This window comes from Dama dama, chromosome 20, assembly GCF_033118175.1.
Source record: "Dama dama isolate Ldn47 chromosome 20, ASM3311817v1, whole genome shotgun sequence".
NCBI lineage: Eukaryota > Metazoa > Chordata > Mammalia > Artiodactyla > Cervidae > Dama > Dama dama.
In genome coordinates, this window is record NC_083700.1 from 56,205,823 (window position 1) to 56,226,046 (window position 20,224).

At 39.3% G+C, this 20,224-nt stretch overlaps 1 long non-coding RNA gene across 1 annotated transcript; it reads left to right on the top strand.

Annotated features, from left to right (window-relative positions):
- Window positions 1-107: 107 nt before the first annotated feature.
- On the top strand, window positions 108-4,437 carry LOC133041098 (uncharacterized). The gene is made up of 3 exons (XR_009689137.1): window positions 108-276; window positions 2,970-3,035; window positions 3,561-4,437. It is a non-coding gene; the product is annotated as an uncharacterized LOC133041098 (long non-coding RNA).
- Window positions 4,438-20,224: the final 15,787 nt, after the last annotated feature.

Here is a 20,224-nt window from a genome sequence, read left to right on the forward strand (position 1 = left end):
TGAATTATCAAAACCCTAATTCACTGCCACTCCTACTCTAATTCCTTTATTCATTTTTGTTTTGGTTTCTAAACAAGACTTTTTCATCTGTTATTTCCTGGTGCTTTGCGTTTCAGTTCCTCATGCTTTCACAGAGCACTTTCCTGTAAACAGAACCCAGGACTGTAAAATATCTATTTGATGATGATGGGAGTCATATAAGCACAGTGGTTGGAAACAGCTATGTGTCAAGAGGGAATTGGGGTTTTCCCCCTACTTTCTGTGATGACTACTTGGGTAAGTTTTCAAATAGCACTGAATGCTTTAAATCCTTGTATAACTTGGACAGTTAATATGCTTCAATTATATTTCTTTTTTGAATTGAACACAAATCCGCCAATATTCTGTTAGCTTGAAATAGTTGCATGCATAGCATTGTGAGCTGGCTTTAGAGTCAGATGAATCTAAACCTGACCCTTGCCGTGGTCATTTCACAGTCATGTGATTCTTTTTAAAAATTGAGGTAAAGGAACTTCCCTGGTGGCCCAGTGGTTAAGATCCACCTTCAGTGCAGGGACACAAGTTAGATCCCTTGTCGGTAACTAGGATCCCACATGCCCCAGAACACTAAGCCTGCATGCTGCAACTACTGAAGCTCCTGTGCTCTGGAGTCTGCGTGCAGCAGCAAAAGATCCTGCATGCCACAACTGAGACCTGATACAGTCAATTAAATAAACAGTTTAAAAAATTGAGGTGTAGTGGGTGTCAAATATTTGGGCTTCCCTTGTGGCTCAGCTACTAAAGAATCTGCCTGCAATGCAGGAGACCTGGGTTCGATCCCTGGGTTAGGAAGATCCCCTGGAGAAGGGAAAGGCTACCCACTCCAGTATTTGGGCCTGGAGAATTCCATGGACTGTATAGGCCATGGGGTCACAAAGAGTCGGGCACGACTAAGCGACTTTCACTTACTTGCTTACTTACTGGTGTAAGTTTCAGGTGCACAACAAAATGATTCATAGTTTTTAAAGATCATATTATACTTATAAAATATTGGCTATATTCCCTGTGTTGTACAATATACCCTTGTAGCTTATTTATTTTATACATTTTGTAGTTTGTAACTCTTAGTCCCCTACCGTTATCTTGCCTGACCCTTCTTCCTTTTTTCCACCAGTGACCACTAGTTCTGTATATCTGTGAGTCTGTTTCTTTTTTGTTGTATTTGCTAGTTTGTTGTATTCTTTATGTTTTACTTACAAATGAAACCATGCAGCATTTGTCTTTCTCTCTCTGGCTTATTTCACTTAGCATAATGCCCTGTAGGTCTGTCCATGCTGTCACAAATGCAAGATTTCATGTTTTTTTTTTAATGGCTGAGATGGTGATTGCAGCCATGAAATTAAAAGATGCTTACTCCTTGGAAGGAAAGTTATGAACAACCTAGATAGCATATTAAAAAGCAGAGACATTACTTAGCCAACAAAGGTCTGTCTAGTCAAGTCTGTGGTTTTTTCAGTAGTCATGTATGGATGTGAGAGTTGGACTGTGAAGAAAGCTGAGCACTGAAAAATTGATGCTTTTGAACTGTGGTGTTGGAGAAGACTCTTGAGGTCCCTTGGACTGCAAGGGGATCCAACCAGACCATCCGAAAAGAGATCAGTCCTGGGTGTTCATTGGAAGGACTGATGCTGAGACTGAAACTCCAGTACTTTGGCCACCTCATGTGAAGAGTTGACTCATTGGAAAAGGCCCTGATGTTGGGAGGGATTGGGGGCAGGAGGAGAAGGGGACGACAGAGGATGAGATGGCTGGATGGCATCACTGAGTTGATGGACATGAGTTTGAGTAAACTCCGAGAGTTGGTGATGGACAGGGAGGCCTGGCGTGCTGTGCTTCATGGGGTCGCAAAGAGTTGGACACGACTGAGCAACTGAACTGAGCTGAACTGAATAGTCCATTATATATATACCACATCTTTATTTATTCATCTATTCATGGGCCTTAAATTGCTCCTGTATCTTGGCTATTGTAAATAATGCAATAATGAACATAGGGATGCATATATCTTTTCTATTTCATGATTTTCCTTTCTTTGAATAAATTCCCAGGACTGGAATTATTCAGTCATGTAGTAGTTCTATTTTTTTTTTTTTTTTTTAACTTCTGAGGAATCTCTGTACTGTTTTCCATAGTGGCTAATCAGTGTTCTTCCTGCTCTTTAAAGAGTACAGAAATGAGTAAAACACAGGTACTGCCTTTAAAGAACTTGCAAATTTGAGATTTGAACTTAGGTCATCCACTTTCAGAATCTATGTTTTTAAAGTATATGTAACATACATAACTTCTCAAAGGATGAATCAGTGAGTATCAGCCTAGAAAATTATTTTGAAAGCAGTTTCTTTTTGTTTCTATTGCATACTAGTGCTTGCCAGAGAATGGGGACTGCTATGATTATTTGCTATAAATCAATAGAACTTTTATCGTTTTTTCAATTTTAGGTTGAATAATGGAATTTTCAAAAGACTTTTGCCATGAAAACTTAGAGTTAAGTACAAGTCTTTCAGAATTTATTCATTTTTTGATTATTTTAAGGGCAGAAAACCTTTCAATAAGCAATTCTTAAACTGTATCTGAAATTGAAATGGTCAACAGAGGTAAAAAATCATATTGTCATAAAAATTCCAAAAACTTAATCTCTAAGTTTCTTTTGATGATTTTTATTAAAACTTATTTCTTTACTCTTTCCCTGTTGCCTCTTCTCCTGAAAGATATTTCTCTGGATGCCTCACAGAAGTGTTGAGATAATAGCAAATTATTTTTTATATATACTACCTTTCAAAGAGTTACATAAAATGAATTAAAAGCAAATGCTATTCTTTGTAGCATGAGATATGAAGAAGGAAATGTTAAGAGTTCTCCTCTGGGTATGTTGCACTGATTCAGAGGTTTATGAACCACACCCACTCATGCTACTGTCCAATCATTTTTAGGTGTCACAGTTAATTCCTGTAGAGATTATACTGGATTTTGCCAACTGTTACATAAGCTTTAAACTGGTGAGTACAGTGAATTGTTAGCTTAGTCTCCTTGTAGATGCTGCCTTAAAATTTTATTGGCCCCTCCTTTTTCTTTGCTTGTTTTATACCATCACTTTTGGAATGTTATTTTATTTGCTACCAACATACATGCTCTGCGTTCATGACTATTCTCTTCATTATTTTATTTTACATATCTGTTCATTCATTCATTTATTCAACAAACTTAATGGACATTTGCTATGTATCAGGCACTCTGCTAGTGTATTAAGCTATAATCATTATCTTCTTCAATATGCTTCCAATCTACTTGGCATCCTGGATACTAGTAATTATCTTGATTGATTTTCTCTTGTTCTTCCTACATTGTTGAGCATTATTTCAATCTAGAGACTCTGATCATTATGCAATTTATTACTGTGATTTTTGAACTTAACACTATCTCAGCCAAGTGTTAATTACTACATTGCTGTAGCATACTCTATATGTTTCTACAATGTCCACTTACCCTTTCCCCCTTGCTGATAGAATTTCAATTTTGTCCAGGTGTTTTCAACTTTCATGTGACTTGAATGAAGGTCATCCCTATCTCAAGCTCAAGAATAATTCTAGGTTGATCTAAGCCCATGGTCTTCAAAGTGTGGTTTGCAGGCGTCTAAAGGTCTCCAAGACTCTTTGAGAAGATCTAAAAGGCCAAAAACTATTTTGATGATTGTACTAAGAAGTTACAGTATTTGTGTTTTATTAATGTAAATTTGTTGACATTTGATGATGATGCAAAAGTTGCAGAGGATAATACTGCTAAGACCTTAGCACAAATAAGGAAAACCACTTGGACAAAAGGTATAAGCTGAACTAGTCACATTTGTCATAAGTGCCATGTTTTACTTGAAAGAATTATTGAAAAACTATGGTTATTCAGACATAGATATTTGGCAAATGTTTTCTCAAAAATGTCATATAGGAGGAGACAACTGACTATTTCTTGACAAAGATAAAATTTAAGCTTTTAAAAATTAGAATTTGGAAATATTGTAAACTTGGTAAAGACTTTTCTCATAAGGTTGGTAGTAGGTGGTATCAATTGATGTGAGTTTTTGCTATTGTAGAGTGAAATGTGTCAACATTTAGAAGATTTGTAAATCAGTGAATCAGTATTTTCCAAATCATCAATGCATGATACTAAAAAATTACACAAGTGTAAATATCCATTCAAAATATGATATACATACAGAGCTATTTAACAGAATATCAATTAACTTGATTTGTGATGTTTTCTAAATCAGTGGATGTTTGAAAACTATTTCTAAAATGTCAATAAAATCAGTATCACTTAATTTAAATACAAATTAATAAATATTTGATTTTGGTAGTGTCTTTTCATTAAAATACTCAAGAAACCCTGTTAATAAAGAGTAAACTGTTTCTTAGAAGCTATAATTGACTTGCATTTTATTTATTTATTTTTTAATTTTAATAATTTTTATTTTTATTTTTTTTTAATTTTTATTATTTTTTTGTGGGTCTTGTCATACATTGACATGAATCAGCCATGGAGTTACATGTATTCCCCATTCTGATCCCCCCTCCCACCTCCCTCTCCACCCGATTCCTCTGGGTCTTCCCAGTGCACCAGGCCTGAGCACTTGTCTCATGCATCCCACCTGGGCTGGTGATTTGTTTCACTTTAGATAATATACATGCTGTTCTCTCGAAACATCCCACCCTCGCCTTCTCCCACAGAGTCCAAAAGTCTGTTCTGTACATCTGTGTCTCTTTTTCTGTTTTGCATATAGGGTTATCATTACCATCTTTCTAAATTCCATATATATGTGTTAGTATGCTGTAATGTTCTTTATCTTTCTGGCTTACTTCACTCTGTATAATGGGCTCCAGTTTCATCCATCTCATTAGAACTGATTCAAATGTATTCTTTTTAATGGCTGAGTAATATTCCATGGTGTATATGTACCACAGCTTCCTTATCCATTCATCTGCTGATGGGCATCTAGGTTGCTTCCATGTCCTGGCTATTATAAACAGTGCTGCAATGAACATTGGGGTCTAGATGAACATTCCCGTCTAGAGAAGATCTTTTAGCATTTGTTGAAGAGCTGGTTTGGTGGTGCTGAATTCTCTCAGTTTTTGCTTGTCTGTAAAGTTTTTGAATTCTCCTTCATATTTGAATGAGATCCTTGCTGGGTACAGTAATCTAGGTTGTAGGTTATTCTCTTTCATTACTTTAAGTATGTCCTGCCATTCCCTTCTGGCCTGAAGGGTTTCTATTGATAGATCAGCTGTTATCCTTATGGGAATCCCTTTGTGTGTTATTTGTTGTTTCTCCCTTGCTGCTTTTAATATTTGTTCTTTGTGTTTGATCTTTGTTAATTTGATTAATATGTGTCTTGGGGTGTTTCACCTTGGGTTTATCCTGTTTGGGACTCTCTGGGTTTCTTGGACTTGGGTGGCTATTTCCTTCCCCATTTTAGGGAAGTTTTCAGCTATTATCTCCTCGAGTATTTTCTCATGGCCTTTCTTTTTGTCTTCTTCTTCTGGGACTCTTGTGATTCGAATGTTGGGGCATTTCACATTGTCCCAGAGGTCCCTGAGGTTGTCCTCATTTCTTTTGATTCTTTTTTCTTTCTTCCTCTCTGCTTCATTTATTTCCACCATTTTATCTTCTACCTCACTTATCCTATCTTCTGTCTCTGTTATTCTACTCTTGGTTCCCTCCAGAGTGTTTTTGATCTCATTTATTGCGTTATTCATTTTTAATTGACTCTTTTTTATTTCTTCTAGGTCTTTATTAAGCATTTCTTGCATCTTCTCAATCTTTGTCTCCAGGTTATTTATCTGTAACTCCATTTTGTTCTCAAGATTTTGCATCATTTTTATTATCATTATTCTAAATTCTTTTTCAGGTAGATTCCCTATCTCCTCCTCTTGTTTGACTTGGTGGGCATTTTTCATGTTCCTTTACCTGTTGGGTATTTCTCTGCCTTTTCATCTTGTTTAGATTGTTGTGTCTGGAGTGGGCTTTCTGTATTCTGGAGGTCTCTGGTTCGTTTTTATTGTGGAGGTTTTACCCAGTGGGTGGGGTTGGACGATTGGCTTGTCAAGGTTTCCTGGTTAGGGAAGCTTGCGTCGGTATTCTGGTGCGTGGAACTAGATTTCTTCTCTCTGGAGTGCAATGGAGTGCCCAGTAATGAGTTTTGAGATGGGTCTATGTGTTAGGTGTGACCTTGGGCAGCCTGTATGTTGACGTTCAGGGCTATGTTCCTGCGTTGCTGGAGAATTTGCGTGTTATGTCTTGCTCTAAAACTTATTGGCTCTTGGGTGGTGGTTGGTTTCAGTGTAGGTATGGAGGCTTTTGGACAGTCTATTACTTAAAGTTCCATGTAGTCAGGAGTTTTCTGGTGTTCTCAGGTTTTGGGCTTAAGTCTCCTGCCTCTGGATTTCAGTTTTATTCTTCCAGTAGTCTCAAGACTTCTCCAACTATACAGCACTGATAATAAAACTTCTAGGTTAATGGCAAAAAGATTCTCCCTTGTGAGGGACACCCAGAGAGGTTCACAGAGTTACATGAAGAAGAGGAGAGGGAGGAGGGAGATAGAGATGAGCAGGAGGAGAAAAAGGGGGACTCAAGAGGAGAGAGACAGATCTATGCAGTTGTCTGTTCCCAGAGTGTTCTCCGTAGCCCAGACACCCACAAAGATTCACAGAATTGGATTGGGAAGAGAAGGGGAAAGGAGGAAATAGAGGTGTTCTGAGGTAGAAAATGGAGAGTCAAGATTGGGAGAGAGTAATCAACACACTCCTGAATAAAAATGGGAACTGAATATTGGATTCTTAAATGTCCACAATTTATATCATATACTGAAAAACAAAGATTAAAAATCTAGAGTAGAGGTTAGACTCTTAAAAATACAATATTAAAAACAAAAACCAAAACACACAAAAAAATTTTTAGAAATATATATGAAGTTCGGTTTAAAAATAGGGCTTCTCTTTTTTTTTTTTTGGTAAGGTTATAGTGTAATGAAAATGAAAATTGAGGAGTAGTAGAGGAGTAATAGAGGACTTTAAAAGGAAATAAGAGAAAAAGAAAAATAGAAAATAGAAGAGAAAAAGGAAAAAAAAAAACAAGAAAAACATTCTTTTCCTAATTAAAAAAATTGTAAAAATCTATCAAAATGAAAGTTAAGGAGTAATGGGGGAGTAATAGGGAATTTTAAAAGAAAATAAAAGAGAAAAAAGAAAAAAGAAAAAAAATTTTTTTGTTTTGTTTTTTACTTAAAAAAAAAAAGTAAAAATATATCTAGGAATTTCTCTGGAGCTGTTGTGGTCAGTGTGGGTTCGGTTCAGTTTCAGATAGCTCCTCATTCCAGCTTACACTTCTCGATATCTACAGGCCCCTTCTGGTGCAGTCGGTGTTATCTACAGGGATTTTAATCTGTTGCACTGGTCCCTTCTGAAGCGGTTCCCTTTGTTTATTTGGCTTCTGTTTGCCGGTCTCTTCAGTGCCTAATTTCCGCCCTGACACAGGCAGGCGGAGGTGGTCTCTTATTCAGGTTGCTAGTTCCGACGCGCTGCGGGGAGGGGCTGGTGCTGCTTTCCCCGTCTACGCTGCTCAGGCTCCCGGCTGTTCTATATGGAGCATGCCCTGTGCTCTGCGCGGTTCCAGCCCTCGGGTATTCCACAAAAGCGCGGAACAAAAGCCGTGCCTGCTTTTTATGCCTTCCCTGTCCAAGCGGCTCAGGCAGCCAGGAGCTTGACGGGGGTAGTCTCCCCGGGTGCGGTGCGCCCCCTCCCCTCCGCGGTCCCAGTCTCAGTTTCCGCTGGCGCCAGTCGGGTGCGTGCGCCTTCTGCCCTCCGCGTCCCCAGCCCCAGTCCCCGCCCGCGCCGGTTTGGTGCCTGCGCCCTGTGTCTCACCGCGACCCTCCCGGCGGATGTCAACCATCTAGAATCTCAGGAGGTCTTTGACTAGAAACTGGAGGCCTGTTTGCAGTGCGGTAGGGGATGCGGTCCTTGGGGCCGAGCCTGTCCCTTTCCCCTCCCCGCTGCCTCCGGCGGGGCTGGGCCGGTCCACAGCCTGCAAGCTCTTCTCTGGACTTGCTCGGTCCCTTTGTTCTGCGAACGGCCGGCAGTGTGTTCCGGCCGGTTAATTATCTCTCTGTCTTTTGTTCTCCCACAGTTTAAATTGGTAACTCACAAAAGCTCCCTCCGCTTGTCCTCAGGGCACTCAGGCCCGGTCCTTACCCTAAGCAATGCCGCCGCTCCTCTCCGTTCCGCCCCCACTTGCTGGTGGCGGATGCGGGCGTCTGGGGTACTTTTCTGCTGGGAGTTGCTTTCAGGCACGTAATCTGTGGGTTTTATTTATTCGTCCCCTCCCAGTCAGGTTGCCCTCCGAGATTCAAAAACTTCCCCCAGACCCGCCAGTGAGAGGGTTTCCTGGTGTTTGGAAACTTCCTCTATTAAGACTCCCTTCCTGGGACGGATCTCCGTCCTTAGCTCTTTTGTCTCTCTTTTTATCTTTTATATTTTGTCCTACCTCCTTTTGAAGACAATGGGTTGCTTTTCTGGGCACCTGATGACCTCAGGTAGCGATCAGAAGTTGTTTTGTGAAGTTTGCTCTGCGTTCAATTATTCTTTTGATGAATTTGTAGGAGGGAAAGTGGTCTCCCCATCCTATTCCTCCGCCATCTTCTGACTTGCATTTTAATCATTCATCCCTTAATACCCAGGAAAGAATTTTTTGTTGATGTTATGTTTGCTAAACAAACTTATGGGAAACATGAGAAATAGTTTAAAAAATTTGAAAGAAGAGGTAAACCAAGGGAGGGATACAGTATTAGATTAACTCTTCCTAGTTATGTATCAGGAATCAATATTTGCTACTTCTCTGAAATAAGTCATTTTGGTAGTTTGATATATGTTCACATACACACATAGATATATACACTAAAACATTATTGACATAATGGGTTAGGAAGACAATTTATAGTATAGCAAAATAAACATTTTGAAAATTAAACATTTTGTAATTTATTATGATTAAACTTCTTTTGGAGAAAGAAATTTAGTAAAGTAGCAACTTGGAAGTATTTTTTGAAGTAGTCTATAGGCAGCTAGGAGCTACTCCACGTTCAAGGTCAGGAGGGGCGCCTGTAAGAAGATACCCCTCGTCCATGGTAAGGAGCAGCGGCTGCGCTTTACTGGAGCAGCTGTGAAGAGATACCCCACGTCCGAGGTAAAAGAAACCCAAGGAAGGCGGTAGGTGTTGCGAGAGGGCATCAGAGGGCAGACACACTAATACCATAATCATAGATAACTAGACAATCATCACAGGACCACAGCCTTGTTTAACTCAATGAAACTAAGCCATGCCATGTGGGGCCACCCAAGACGGTAGGGTCATGGTGGAGAGGTCTGACAGAATGTGGTCCGTTGGAGAAGGAAATGGCAAACCACGTCAGTATTCTTGCCTTGAGAACCCCATGAACAGTATAAAAAGGCAAAATGATAGGATACTGAAAGAGGAACTCCCCAGGTCGGTAGGTGCCCAATATGCTACTGGAGATCAGTGGAGAAATAACTCCGGAAAGAATGAAGGGATGGAGCCAAAGCAAAAACCATACCCAGTTGTGGATGTGACTGGTGATAGAAGCAAAGTCCGATGCTGTAAACAGCAATATTGCATAGGAACCTGGAATGTTAGGTCCATGAATCAAGGCAAATCGAAAGTGGTCAAACAGGAGATGGCAAGAGTGAATGTCGACATTCTAGGAATCAGCGAACTAAAATGGACTGGAAAGGGTGAATTTAACTCAGATGACCATTATACCTACTACTGTGGGCAGGAATCCCTTAGAAGAAATGGAGTAGCCATCGTGGTCAACAAAAGAGTCCGAGTACTTGGATGCAATCTCAAAAACGACAGAATGATCTCTCTTTGTTTCCAAGGCAAACCATTCAATATCACAGTAATCCAAGCCTATGCCCCAACCAGTAATGCTGAAGAAGCTGAAGTTGAACGGTTCTATGAAGACCTACAAGACCTTTTAGAACTAACACCCCAAAAAGATGTCCTTTTCATTATAGGGGGCTGGAATGCAAAAGTAGGAAGTCAAGAAACACCTGGAGTAACAGGCAAATTTGGCCTTGGAGTATGGAATGAAGCAGGGTAAAAGCTAATAGAATTTTGCCAAGAGAACGCACTGGTCATAGCAAACACCCTCTTCCAACAACACAAGAGTAGATTCTACACATGGACATCACCAGATGGTCAACACTGAAATCAGATTGATTATATTCTTTGCAGCCAAAGATGGAGAAGCTCTATACAGTCAGCAAAAACACGACCAGGAGTTGACTGTGGCTCAGATCATGAACTCCTTATTGTCAAATTCAAAATAAAACTGAAGGAAGTAGGGAAAACCACTAGACCATTCAGGTATGATCTAAATCAAATCCCTTATGACTATACAGTGGAAGTGAGAAATAGATTTAAGGGACTAGATCTGATAGACAGATAGCCTGATGAACTATGGACGGAGGTTCATGACATTATACAGGAGACAGGGATCAAGACCACCCCCATGGAAAAGAAATGCAAAAAGGCAAAATGGTTGTCTGAGGAGGCCTTACAAATAGCTGTGAAAAGAAGAGAAGCAAAAGCAAAGGAGAAAAGGAAAGATATTCCCATTTGAATGCAGACTTCCAAAGAATAGCAAGGAGAGATAAAAAAGCCTTCCTCAGCGATCAATGGAAAGAAATAGAGGAAAACAACAGAATGGGAAAGACTAGAGATCTCTTCAAGAAAATTAGAGATATCAAGGGAAAATTTCAGGCAAAGATGGGTTCGATAAAGGACAGAAATGATATGGACCTAACAGAAGCAGAAGATATTAAGAAGAGGTGGCAAGAATACACAGAAGAACTGTACAAAAAAGATCTTCACGACCCAGATAATCATGATGGTGTGATCACTCACCTAGAGCCAGACATCCTGGAATGTGAAGTCAAGTGGGCCTTATAAAGCATCACTACGAACAAAGTTAGTGGATGTGATGGAATTCCAATTGAGCTATTTCAAATCCTGAAAAATGATGCTGTGAAAGTGCTGCACTCAGTATGCCAACAAATTTGGAAAACTCAGCATTGGCCACAGGACTGGAAAAGGTCAGTTTTCATTCTACTCCCTAAGAAAGGCAATCCGAAAGAATGCTCTAACTACAGCACAATTGCACTCATCTCACATGGTAATAAAGTAATGCTTAAAATTCTCCAAGCCAGGCTTCAGCAATACGTGAACCGAGAACTTCCAGATGTTCAAGCTGGTTTTAGAAAAGGCAGAGGAACCAGAGATCAAATTGCCAATATCTGCTGGATCATCAAAAAAGAAAGAGAGTTCCAGGAAAACATCTATTTCTGCTTTATTGACTATGCCAAAGCCTTCTACTGTGTGGATCACAATAAACTGTGGAAAATTCTGAAAGAGATGGGGATACCAGACCACCTGACCTGCCTCTTGAGAAACCTGTATGCAGGTCAGGAAGCAACAGTTAGAACTGGACATGGAACAACAGACTGGTTCCAAATAGGAAAAGGAGTACGTCAAGGCTGTATATTGTCACCCTGCTTATTTAACTTATATGTAGAGTACATCATGAGAAATGCTGGGCTGGAAGAAGCACAAGCTGGAATCAAGATTGCCAGGAGAAATATCAATAACCTCAAATATGCAGATGACACTACCCTCATGGCTGAGAGTGAAGAGAAACTAAAAAGCCTCTTGATGAAAGTGAAAGAGGAGAGTGAAAAAGTTGGCTTAAAGCTTAACATTCAGAAAACTAGGATCATGGCATCTGGTCCCATCACCTCATGGGAAATAGATGGGGAGACAGTGGAAACAGTGTCAGACTTCATTTTTTTTGGGCTCCAAAATCACTGCAGATGGTGATTGCAGCCATGAAATTAAAAGATCCTTACTGCTTGGAAGGAAAGTTATGACCAACCTAGATAGCATATTAAAAAGCAAAGACATTACTTTGCCAACAAAGGTCTGTCTGGTCAAGGCTATGGTTTTTCCAGTGGTCATGTATGGATGTGAGAGTTGGACTATAAAGAAAGCTGAGTGCCGAAGAATTGATGCTTTTGAACTGTGGTGTTGGAGAAGACTCTTGAGAGTCCCTTGGACTGCAAGGGGATCCAACCAGTCCATCCTAGAGGAGATCAGTCCCGGGTGTTCATTGGAAGGACTGCTGAGACTGAAACTCCAATACTTTGGCCACCTCATGCGAAGAGTTGACTCATTGGAAAAGACCCTGATGCTTGGAGGCGTTGGGGGCAGGAGGAGAAGGAGACGACAGAGGATGAGATGGCTGGATGGCATCACCGACTCGATGGGCATGAGTTTGAGTAAACTCCGGGAACTGGTGATGGACAGGGAGGCCTGGCGTCCCCTGCGTTCATGGGGTCGCAAAGAGTTGGACACGACTGAGTGAACTGAACTGAACTGAACTGAACTGAATTTACTTTGTACAAACTGTGTCAACTTGTATAACCTCTAGCTCCTCATTTATAACATAAATTTATATCTATCTTTAAGAATTCCCATGGAAATTAAATGAGAATGTAAGTACTGTTTGTATATACAAAAGAAAAGAAAAGTAAAAGTGAAAATCGCTTGGTGGTGTCCGACTCTTTGCGACCCCATGGGCTATACAGTCCATGGAATTCTCCAGTCCCGAATACTGGAGTGGGTAGCCTTTCCCTTCTCCAGGGGATCTTCCCAACCCAAGGATTGAACCCAGGTCTCCCACATTGCAGGCAGATTCTTTACCAGCTGAGCCACAAGGGAAGCCCGTATATACAAAATACTATTCAAATAGAAAGCTTTATTATTTAGAATATTAAATAGGGTATTCAGTACCACAAGTCTATCCCATACAATAAAGCTAAGAAGTCAGGTGTGGACCTTGGTCTATGAAGAGAACTCAGCACTGGGAAGTCATATGACTTGAGTTGTTTTTGAAATGTTACTGATACATTCATGCTGTAAGTAACACATTTTCTGTTATCTACTCCAGTAATACACATGCTAAATAGATCTTTTACCTAAAGTTAAAGTCTAAAGTCTCCAGCCATAAAACAAAATGTTCTCTGTGTAATACTAATTGTTCTATATTAGTATATAGAGATAAAATCTGCAGGAGAAGTCTTTCCTGTGTTGGGCTTTAACTAGCTGAGCTAACTGGCTGGGCTCATGATCATCAGGTAGTTCTCTTGCCATTTTTTCTCCTCTGATAGTTTGGAAGTTATATGCTGTATTTCTATTTGTTTACTGTTTCCCCTAAAAATTTTAGTATCCATATTTGTCTTAACAAAGTTCAAAGTTAATCAAATTATCTTTTTTTTTTTTTTCAGATTAAACAAGGACCTTAGAAAACTTGAATTCCAATCCTTCTTCCCCATTTATATTGTCCTTCTCATATATCTTAATTCCACTTTATTTATTTATTTAGGCTCTTCATTGCTGTGCAGGGACTTTCTCTAATTGAGGGAGCACGGGCTACTCTCTAGTTGCCATCCTCAGACTTCTCATTGTGGTGGCTTCTCTTGTTGTGGACAGGATCTAGGGCATGCGTGCTTTGGTAGTTGCTGCTCATGGGCTCTAGAGCTCAGGCTCAGTAGCTGTGGCACACGGGCTTAGTTGTATTGCTTTGAGTATGAAAATTTAAATTATTTCTTCCAATCCATGAGTATGGAATTTTTTTCCATTTGTTTGTGTCTTCTTCAATTTCATCAATGACTTATAGTTTTCAGTCTACTGTTGTTTTATAGTAATTCTTGAAATCAGACAATGTGAGTCCCCAACTTTGCTCTTCCTTTTCAGAAATTTTTTTTTTCTAGTTCCTTTCAATTTCCAAGTTTTAGAATTTTCTTCTCACTTTCTACCAAAAAACCTAGTGAGATCTTGTTAAACTTATAGATAAGTTTTGAGAAAATTATCATCTTAACAATATTAAGTCTTCTGGTACATAAATATGATTTTATTGCTCAATTTTATTTACGTCATCTAACTTCTCTCAGTATATTTTGTAGTTTGCAGTGTACAAGCTTTTTTGTTTTTGTTTTTACAATTATTGTCATATTATCTCTATACAGTGCATTTGCTTAGTCACTCAGTCATGTCCAATACTTTGTGACCCTTGGACTATAGCTGATGAGGTTCCTCTGTCCATGGGATTCTCCAAGCAAGAATACTGGAGTGGGTTGCCATTTTCTTCCTCGAAGGTATTGTTATAAATGGCATTTAAATTTTTTCAGATGTTTTGCTAGCGTATAGAAGTAAACAAGGAGAGACAAGAACGCCTTCTTCAATGAATAATGCAAAAAAATAGAGGAAACCAACAGAAAGGGAAACACAAGATCTCTTCAAGAAAATTAGAGTTATCAAAGGAATATTTCAGGCAAAAATGTGCACAGTAAAGGACAGAAATGGTAAAGACCTAATAGAAGCAGAAGAGATGGAGAAGAAATGGAACAAATACACAGAAGAACTGTACAAAAGAGATCTTAATGACCCAGATTACCATGATGGTGTGATCACTCACCTAGAGCCAGACATTCTGGAGTGTGAAGTCTAGTGGGCCGTAGGAAGCACTGCTGCCAATAAAGCTAGTGGAGAGGATGAAATTCCAGCCGAGCTATTTAAAATCCTAAAAGATGATGCTATTAAAATGCTGCATTCAATATGTCAGCAAATTTGGAAAACCCAGCAGTGGCCACAGGACTGGAAAAGGTGAATCTTCATCCCAGTTCTCAAGAAGGGCAGTACTAAAAAATGTTCAAACTACCAGACAATTGCATTCATCTCCCATGCTAGTAAGGTTATACTCAAAATTCTCCAAGCTAGGCTTTAGCAGTACATGAACCAAGAGCTTCCAGATGTTCAAGTTAGTTTTAGAAAACGCAGAGGAACCAGAGATCAAATTGCCAGCATTTGCTGGATCATAGAGAAAGCAAGGGCATTCCAGAAAAACATCTACTTCTGCTTCACTGACTATGCTAAAGCCTTTGAGTGTGTGGATCACAACAAACTGTGGAAAACTCTTAAAAAGATGGGAACACCAGACCATCTTACCTGTCTCTTGAGAAACCTGTATGTGGGTCAAGCAGCAATAGAACCTTATGTGGAACAACTGATGGTTCAAAATTGAGAAAGGGGTATGACAAGGCTGTTTATTGTCACCCTGTTTATTTAACTTATATGCAGAGCACATCATGTGAAATGCCAGGCTGGATGAATTACAAGTTAGAATCAAGATCTGGGAGAAACATCAACAACCTCAGACATGCAGATGATACCACGCTAATGGCAGAAAGCCAAGGGGAACTGAAGAGCTTCTTGATGAGGCTGAAAGAAGAGAGTGAAAAAGCTGGCTTAAAACTCAGTATTAACAAAACTAAGATCATGACATCTGGTCCCATTACTTCATGGCAAATAGAAGGGGGAAAGGTGAAAGTAGTGACAGATTTCTTCTTCTTAGGCTCTAAAATCACTGCAGAAGGTGATTGCAGCCATGGAATTAGAAGATGATTGCTTTTGGCAGAAAAACTATGACAAACCTCGACAATGTATTAAAGCAAAGACATCACTTTGCCAACAAAGGTCCATATAGTCAAGGCTATGGTCTTTACAGTAGTCATGTATGATTGTGAGAGTTGGACCATAAAGAAGGCAGAATGCTGAAGAATTGATGCTTTCAAACTATGGTGCTGGAGAAGACTCTTGAGAGTCTCCTGGATAGCAAGGAGATCAAACCAGTCAACCCTAAAGGAAAGCAGTCCTGAATACTCATGGGAAGGACTGATACTGAAACTGAAGCTCCAATACTTTGACCACCTGATACAAAGAGCCAACTTGTTGGAAAAGACCCTGATACTGGGAAAGACTGAAGACAAAAGGAGAAGCGGGTGGCAGAGGATGAAATGGTTAGATAGCATCACTGATTTAATGCACAGGAATTTGGGCAAACTCTGGGAGGGACAGGGAAGCCTGGCATGCCAGTCCATGGTGTCTCAGAGTTGAATACGACTTGGAGACTGAACACACACAGAAGTAATGGATTTTTAAAAAATAAATTGCTATTGTATAAAGCAACCTTGATAAAATCACATATAAGTTTTGTAGCTTTTGTAGAAGAGGTTAGATTTTCCACATAGATGATCATATCATTTGCAAACAAGGAGAGTTTTACTTATTTTCTAATCTTGATGACTTTTATTTGTTTTCTCATGTTATTACACTGCTAGAATCTCCAGAGGAATATTGATTACAAGAGGGAAGGTTGACTTGAATTGCCAAATTGACATTACTATAAGTGTAAATCCATAGTGTTTGTATAAACCTTCTAGATGATTTTAATATTTAACTATGGAGTTATATTAACAGACACCAAAATTTCATTGTTGTTGAGATCTTCAACTCATCTGCTTTCACTGTCTCCTCATTTGCTTGATTTCAGTTCCTTGAACATGCCAAGTTTATTACTATATTAGAAATAGGAATAAGGTTAGGTGTAGGGGACCCTAGGATGAGCAAGAAGCACGCTTTGTTTCTTGCTTTTGTTTCTCTTATCATGTTAGTATCCATCTTTCAGACTGACTTTCTCTACAAGCTAGGAATTTTGGCTGCTGACAGATCAGACTCATATCTTTTCAACATTACCACCTGAGGAAAAAGAGCTTATTGTCACGTACCTCACAGCTTAAACATGCAAGACAAGGGACTCTGGTTATATTGGTTCAGGCTATGTGCTCACCCTCTGAACCAATCTGCGTGGTCAGGGTGTCAGGTCTTTGCGACTGGCATATCCAGTCCATAGGTACACACCATGGCAAGGGAGGAATGGTCCTAAGTGACATATTTAGGCTATGTATTAGAGTAGTGAATGAGGTGAGGGGAGCTATGGTGTTCCATAAGGAAAACTGAGCGATAACAACATGGCCAAGTGTTAAATCACTGGGAGGTCAGGCATTTCCTTGGTTGGTGTCTTATACAGTTCTCAAGAGGTTCTTTTGTGATGTTTTAATACTTCTTGTTTTGAGGATATGAACTAGAATAGGTGCTAAAGAAGGGTACTGCTCAACAGTCAGTCATGTCCATCCATGCCAGGTTTATCTTGTCAGCTCAATGCACCTTCCTTGGTTTAGTGTACTGACACTGCTGAACCTCTGCTGATAGTCTCTCCTTCAGCATCTTTAATAGGTTTCCCTTACTTCTTGGAGGGCTAAGAACTTTGCTCCCACACAAGGAGTATTTGAAATGTTAGATTCCTGAGGATATGCACACAATAGGCACTCAATAAATATTTGTCATATTGAATTGAACCTGAAGAAATGAATTTACTGATGGCAAGTAGATAATGTAGGAAGGGTAGATGCACTCCAAGGTAAGCCATAGGAGAACTTTGCACAGGCGGTAAGCTTGAACACAGTGATCTAAAAATCATTTCAAGTAAATAGCTGCTTTACACCTGCATGAACCTGCAGGAGATTTTCTATGACAGTAACAAAGTGAAGAGTTTATTAGCATCTCCTCTTCACTGGGTCACATTCTGTTGTCAGCAATGCTGATACTAGCCTCTACTTGAACTATAGTAAACAACCATTTACCACTCACATTTTAGGAATGTGAATGTTGTGACAACAGTCATTGACAGATATTAATCACTTGCTGAGTCAAGAAGAATAAAAACTACAGAGAAACAATAGAACCCAAATGACAGATGAGACTGAGGGATGGTCAGGACCTCACTGACATACCTGTGATCATGCTGTAGACAGGCTTCTCTAAATAATTTCTGAAAACAAATGAAAGCAAGTACATATAACCTTTGTATTCCCAGTGCCTAGTGCTGACTTGGCAGACTTAAAAGCTGGTTGTGAGTTTCCCTGGTGGCTCAGTAAAGAAACTGTTGCAGTGTGGGAGACCTGGGTTCTGTCCCTGGATTGGGAAGATCCCCTGGAGAAGGGAATAGCTACCCACTCCAGTATTCTTTCCTGGGGAATTTCATGGACAGAGGAGCCTGGTGGGCCACAGCCCATGGGATTGCAGAGTCAGACATGACTGAGAGACTAACACATATTTTTGGTTATGAAGGCTTTCTTACCACCTAATTATAATTAAATGACTAATTTGTCTTTGCTCCAGCACAAGATTATAAATTCTGTGAGGGCACAGATCACATTTGTCTTGTTTACCTTCATTGCTCAGGATCCACTGCACATAAGTAGATGCTGAGCAAATATGTTGGTGTGAAAATGAAATGATAGGAAATCAGGAGCTAATGGAAGAATGACTGAGCTTCTACCATGTGCCAGGCATTTTGATAGGTGCTTGTACATTGCAATACATACTTCATTTTTATTTCCCATGACTACTCTGACAGATATAAATTAATATAATTTTACAGTTAAGAAAACTGGGAAGGACAGCTTATAGGGTTGATTAGCTATTATTTGCTAGGTTCTACGCTAGGGAATTTACATATATTATCTGTATTTAGATCTTCAAAATGCCCTGGAGTGTTTTTCTTCATATCTTACAAATTTACATAAAAAGAAAAAAAATTGGCATGTGATTAGTAAAAATGATGCTAAGGTTTAGGTACCTACCTTCTGATTACAAATTGAATACACATAATTAAATCTTCACTGAATGAATTATGGATCATTAGTTCTTGTTAATTTATTGATTCACGGATGTTTAAATAGTCCACAAAACTCCTACAAAAGGCAGCTTTGCCAGTAGCACTTACAGTAAACAAAAATATCTTCGAGATCATTTTTTTTTTGAAAAATCAAAATTTGCATTTGAAAATCTCTTCTAAAATTGACCTCAGTTTCCATTTATAGCTTGTATCACATATAAGTTATCTCTGACATAATTTTTAAATAATAATCCAAGAAAATTCTTCATAAGAACTTTAAATAATACACTCAAGTATTTAAAAAGTTTCATTTTTATATATATCTTGCTGAAACTCATTTTACTTCCTTTTTAAATGAAAAATACAAGAATAATAGATTTTAAAAATCTTATCCCTTATTTTCTAAATTGAATCTTGCTTCTGAATTCAGTGTTTTTCTGTAAATAAAGCTAGACTTTTAAAGACTAATTTTAATAACATTGCAGGCAGACTCTTTACTCCTTGAGCCACCAGTCTCAAGAATCAATGTCAGATTCAGAGCAGAATTTTAAAATATTAGTAAGTTCAGTTCTGTTCAGTTCAGTCACTCAGTTATGTCTGACTCTTTGTGACGCCATGGACTGCAGCATGCCAGGCCTCCCTGTCCATCACCAACTCTCGGAATTACTAAGACTCATGTCCATCTAGTCAGTGATGCCAACCAACCGTCTCATCCTCTGTCATCCCCTTCTTCTCTTGCCTTCAGTCTTTCCCAGCATCAGGGTTTTTTCAGATGAGTCAGTCCTTCACATTAGGTGGCTAAAGTATTGGAGTTTCAGCTTCAGCATCAGTCCTCCCAATGAAAATTCATGGCTGATTTCCTTTAGGATGTACTGGTTGGATCTCCTTACAGTTCAAGGGACTCTCAAGAGTCTTCTCCAACACCACAGTTCAAAAAAATAAATTCTTCAGTGCTCAGCTTTCTTTATAGTCCAACTCTCACATCCATACATGACTACTGGAAAAAGCATAGCTTTGACTAGACAGATATTGTTGGCCAAGTAATGTCTGTGCTTTTTAATATGCTGTCTAGGTTGGTCATAACTTCTTTTCCAAGGAGAAAGCCTCTTTTAATTTCATGGTGGCAGTCAGCATCTGCAGTGATTTTGGAGCCCCCCAAAAATAAAGTCTGTCACTGTTTCCCTATCTATTTGCCATTAAGTGATGGGATCAGATGCCATGATCTTAGTTTTCTGAATGTTGAGTTTTAAGCTAATTTTTTCACTCTCCTCTTTCACTTTCATCAAGAGGCTGTTTAGTTCTTCGCTTTCTGCCATAAGGGTGGTGTCATCTGCATATCTGAGGTTATTGATATTTCTCCCAGCAATCTTGATTCCAGCTTATGCTTCATCCAGCCCAGCATTTCTCGTGATGTACTCTGCATAGTAGTTAAATAAGCAGGGTGAAAATATACAGCCTTGACATACTCCTTTTCCTATTTGGAACCAGTCT